This window comes from Lampetra fluviatilis, chromosome 3 (genome assembly GCF_964198595.1).
Source record: "Lampetra fluviatilis chromosome 3, kcLamFluv1.1, whole genome shotgun sequence".
Classification (NCBI taxonomy): domain Eukaryota; kingdom Metazoa; phylum Chordata; class Hyperoartia; order Petromyzontiformes; family Petromyzontidae; genus Lampetra; species Lampetra fluviatilis.
In genome coordinates, this window is record NC_136277.1 from 13,186,891 (window position 1) to 13,192,890 (window position 6,000).

The following is a 6,000-nucleotide window of genomic DNA, read 5'->3' on the forward strand; positions in this document are numbered from 1 at the left end:
ATGGTGCCTGCCACGTGAACGTGGCGATCAAACCATTGACCAACAGCGTGGATGAGTGCTGCCCTTTTGCTCATTATATTCTATTCTTCTATATGGCAACATGTTCAGGCACTAAATACCAATGCCAAGGTCTGCTAGCCACAAGGGGTCTTCAGGAGAGATTTTTTTACTTTTACAATTCCACATTAAAGGAGCACAGACTACATTGGTTGACAATATCGTCCACAGTTTGGGTTGGAGCAGCAGGACACTTTCTACCTTACTCGCTTAACATAGCTCAAAAACTACAGTGATCATAATCCAGTGGTGCACAGTTTTCACCTCACTGAGATGGGATGCGGTAACTCCTTCGAGTAACGACCATTGACAACTTCCCAACCAATTGGTGCAGCTTCCCCAGTTGGCGCTGATTACGTCGACCGGGCAGGGACGATGTTGACGTTGACCGGGATTAAGCGCTCATAGCCATGATTCTGGAGCTCTATTGACTGAGCCATCCCATGTGTGTGATAATGCATAAAAATATGCAAGACTTAAAGAGTGGGGTGAGACTTATCGATGCATTCCCTCCACAGCAAAAACATTCAGAAATGCAGAATGGAGGCGCATATCATGAAAGCGTTGCAGTCCAAGGACAAAGAAAATAACTGCATTATTAGATTTCTCGGACACCTTCTGTTCAGACATCATCCCGCCTTCGTTATGGAGCTCATCACGTAAGTAAATATCACATATGTGCGCCAACATCGTGTTTATCTCAAGCAAGTTTTTAAAACGTGCAGATAACATTCGCTGAATTTCAGATGAATTTTTTTGTTTGATCAGGTGAGAACTCAAGAGACCAGGATGCATTATTCTTTGGTTCTTTCGGTAAAGTCACGTGACTTTACCGAAAGAACCAAAGAATAATTTCTGCAGTCACGAAATCTCCAAAATTAAGATTAGACCAGGATGCGTCTCATTTGCAACAGTGACCTGGGGTATTAGATTGCCAGTAGGGGGGGGGCGATGATTCCTAAGTTGTACAACGGCAATTAAAGTAATTTTTTGGGTAATTTTCGAATTTAACATCGGCTATGAGACAGACACGGTGTGTGGTATTATTACAGCTGCATTAATCAGGGAGGCTGCTGGTTTCGAACCATGAACCTCGACGAAAGGCGGGGATCCTACTGCCATTAGGCCATGTCACCACCCATCGGAATGTCCTAGCCGTTTTATTTTAAGGCTTTATTGGTAGTTTTTAAAAGATGAAATGGACATGGGTGCCTCCTTAACCTGGCACGTAACTGTTTATGATACAACGATACTCTCCCACTTTAATTAGAGTGGTACCACCATTTTACATTGTACAGCACATTAAAACATAGCACTTCATAATAATTACAAATACAGTAAACAATGTTTCTCGTTAATTTTGGAGCTTTCGTGACTGCAGGAATTACTCTTGGTTCTTTCGGTAAAGTCACGTATAAAGATAAAATAATACATTAAATAATACCTGATGATGATTGCTTGTGTTGCAATCGAAACGTCGTATGCTATTATTTAATTTATTATTTTATCTTTATACGTGACTTTATCGAAAGAACCAAGAGTAATGTTTCTCGTTATCTGTAAACAACATTGCTACCTACCGCAATGTCCTGTCTCACCCATTACCTTCATCATGAAACCAGATGCAACAGCAAATTCTCATAATGAGCCCTATGAACGAAACTCCCTACCGTGGGCGTCGAGGTGTGATACCGTGGCTTGTCAGGAGAGGGCAGTAGAACAAAAATGTCGACTCTACCTGTTCCACCTGTATGGGACAGAGTATTGTCCCCCTAGCAAGTGTGGGCTTTGTCTGGGGGCTCCGGTTCCTTCCAACATGTAAACGCTCAAAATGTTGTAATAGGTTTTTACCCTTTCAACTGGTACAAAACTGACACTTTTATACAAGGCATCATGTTTGCAATAACCACAACACAAGCAGTCAAAATGCAAATAAAAAGAAACAACTCTGATAATGATATGCACTGTCCTTGAAGTTGATTGGTCCACACCCGAGACAGCTTTTCTTAGAGCCTAGTCTCCATTGGTGTTGGACCTCAAAAACAGCGCAACTATCAGAGTATTGAGAGCTCGGGGTAAGCATTTACACCTTGAGACATCTTTACCAGTGGCGAAATATAGTAATAGGTTTTTACCCTTTCAACTGGTACAAAACTGACACTTTTATACAAGGCATCATGTTTGCAATAACCACAACACAAGCAGTCAAAATGCAAACAGACTGCTTGTGTTGTGGTTATTGCAAACATGATGCCTTGTATAAAGGTGTCAGTTTTGTACCAGTTGAAAGGGTAAAAACCTATTACTATATTTTGCCACTGGTAAAGGAGATGTCTCATAGGCTCAAAATGTTGTTGATAATACCTTAATATATACAAGACCGCAGAGCTTAGGCATCTGTTGGCGCCTGCTCATCACCTGGTTGACTTCCTGTTTGTGTTCTTGGTTCTTTCGGTAAAGTCACGTAGAAGGGAAATAATAAAATAATACAATTTAAACGTAATAAAGTAACATTCTCACGACGTTTCGGCCACAACGCAAGCAGCCGTCATCAGGTGAAGAACAGGTCTGTCGGAAAGACAGCGTCCGAATCTTTCCGACAGCCCTGTTCTTCACCTGATGACAGCTGCTTGGGTTGTGGCCGAAACGTCGTGTGAATTGTATTTTATTATGTTTTATTTTTATTATTTTATTATTTCCCTTCTACGTGACTTTACCGAAATAACCAAGAAGATGAATCCCTGCAGTCACGAAAGTTTTAAATCGAAATTTCCTGTTTGTGGTTCCTCGTACCTATGAGTAATTCTCTCTTTATATTACAGTGAGTGATTACTGTGCATGTTATAAGTTGATATTATTATATTTCTCAAACCCAATATGCAGGTCACGTTTCATCATCATTCCCCTGGGAGAAATTTTAATTTGGTTTTACATGATAAAAATCCTAAACTATTGTAAAACACAAGTCCCCGAGTTCATGAAGCGAGTCTAAGCATTGACCAAGAAGTGGCAGGGAAATAACCATTGACGGTATCTTGTCTTGCAGCACCGACCTCTTTGATCAATTCCAGACCAACTCCACGATTTTTGCGCCGTCAAGAATCAGGCTCTATACAAGATCCCTGTTGATAGCCCTGGCGAAACTTAAGAAGGAGGCCATCATTTATGGCGACCTGAAGCTGGTAAGTAAATACAATAGCATACTGCGTCATTCATGGATCTGTGTCGCCTTGAGGCAACTGTGACGAAAGATGCCTCTACCGTAACTCAAAAATTTAAAACCATACACACTGCACCTTATACCGCATTGAACAACACGAATGTTATTGTTTTCATAAATCTATAAAAATAATCGACACTCGTTTCAATCTTGGACATTGTCTATCTCTTCTTGCTCTAGAGCTCACTGCAGTTTATTTGAAGAGATTCTAATTTACATTCGTCACAATGACAGCTACAATTGGCCCAAAGTTAGACACATTTCTTACACGAGTAAAGGAGAGAACCACTTTAAACTGAATATGTAAAATGCAGTCTTAACTGGATGTCTAAACGGTAGAAGCTGCATGCCATGAACACATTTGAACGTTAACCACTATTGCCCTTTGTTATTTTTTTTCTAGGAAAACACCATGGTCAAAGACCATGCAACCGGCAACATCAGGATAATTGATTTTGGCGTGAGTGTTAAGATGACGAAGCCAAGTGAGTGGTTTTACTTGTGTTTTCGTGCGAGGGTGTGTCTCTGTGTGTCTTTGTGAATCTTCGTGAATATGTGAGTGGGGAGTGCTAGTGCAGCGGTTAGCGCGGCCGCCCCGAGTTCGATTCCCGCTCATGGCCGACACAAGTGACGATTATCTGAACCGGTCCTGGGTCCCCCCTAGGTCGACTCAGACCCAACTTAGCACCTAGTGCGGTGCGTAGTAAACATCGCCACTAGGGAGACAAAAGCAGCCGGGCGTGGTGCTGGCCACCCCACCCCCTCGTGTGCCGTGCCGGCCTTCATAGGTGCTCGTGAACAGCACTTGCCCCAACAGTCTGCTAAGGCTACACGGGGGATCTTTGTCTTATATGTGTGTTGGCACAGCAGGGGGAATAGTTGGTGCATCTGCCACTCATTTCGGTCCCGTGACCTTTCGGTGAACCTTCGACACTTCAAGTGGCCTCAAAGTGCACCTGGCCTGGCACAGGCGCCGTGGTGACGTCACCGCCACTTAGTGGCAAATGGCGACTGTTATTCTTATGTGTGTGCGTGTGGAAACGTGGCATGGTGAGCAGCACTGCAGTGCACTATAATCTCAGTGACTCAGTTTAATCCTCAGCCGCAGAGGCCTTAATAGGTCATATAGGCCTTAATAGGTGCTTGCAAACAACTTTACCCAAAATTCAAACCATCTCTTGGAGTGCCACTCACGCTTTTCCAGTTTTGACCCAGTTGTAGAAAGATACACATTCAATTGCTGTATAGAATTATAAAGGTTAACATCCTATAACATGTTTTTTAAAATCTGCGTGCACTAAAAAATCTAAGCAAATAACGTGTATGATCTCGCTCAATCAGTGCTATTCCTCTGTGTGTGGTGTGCAGTTTTCGGATTTTTCGGAACGTTCGAGTACATGTCTCCAGAGATATTACTGGGTCTCCAACTCACCTGCGCAGTGGACATGTGGTCCCTGGGCTGCATAATTGCCGAGCTCGCTTCTGGGGAGTCACTTTTCACGGCCACAGGATATCTAATTGACCAAATGATCACGGTACCTGAAATATGCCAAAATATAATCTTATTATTTATGATTTCGAAGCCTATGGCTTAGTTTTAGTTGAGCCGGCTCACACTGCTAATGCTGAGTGATGGTCCATTAGTCGCTAACAACGATATAGGAGACTGCCCTGGATTGCAATACACGGTTCAAGTAATCTGTGGAGCAATCATACTTTTGGCCTCATTCCATGGGAACAAATGTTGCTCTGCTGCCAGTATGTACATAGAGAATAGACATATCTTTAATGTGATCAGACACTAGTTGGACACGTATGATGTGATTTGGCCTTGGTCATAATAACTCAGAGTGACAGACTTTTACCCTTTCCATTCTTCGGGTTCATTGTTCATCCCGAAGGTTCCTGAAGTCACCTTCAAAGGGCAATATTTGTTAATTAAGTACCCAATACAAATTAAATCTATTTGGCAATGGTGTAAAAGGATGTGCAGTCCTTGGGAATAAACGTTTCAGTTTTATAGACCTTTACATTTGAGGAAGTCTACTGCATGTATGTTTACGATACACACAGTCCAATGACCTAACCCATGTATATTAATTTCACTGTGACCTGTGCACAGATTCTTGGTCTCCCACCAACGTCTATGATTGATGCTGCGACCAGAATGCACATTTCCACGGGTGAGTGGGAGGGCAGGTTGCTACTTCTGTTGTCACAATTATTCAGGCAAGCATTGCCTGAATGTACTTTGTTCTTATTCCTCGGAACTCGTTTCACTCATTTTCTCTCCAACACAGACAAGAATGGGTGCCACAGGGTGGACGGCAGGAAGGTCTTTCCAAGCACCTCCTCTCTTGAGAAAAAGCTTTGGACTATGAACAAAGATATAATCGATTTCGTCGAAGGATGCCTTGAGTAAGATATAACTGCACTGTCTACATATTATCTTAATTGATAATTATTTTCGTGTTCACCATCAGCACTTTCATAAAGAGTACACACTACTAAGAGTGATGTTTTACTGACAGGGAGTGGCTTTGTGTCATAACAGGGCAATATTTCTGGCCTTGTGCCTTCTTACATTCGTTAGCACAATAAATGTAAATAATTGCATGTGCCACATCTCCACCCCATGGTTAGAAGAAATGTAGACGGTAACTGAACCCTGACGATTCCCCGTTTATATCTTGGCAGGTGGGATCCCGTTCGCCGGCTCACGC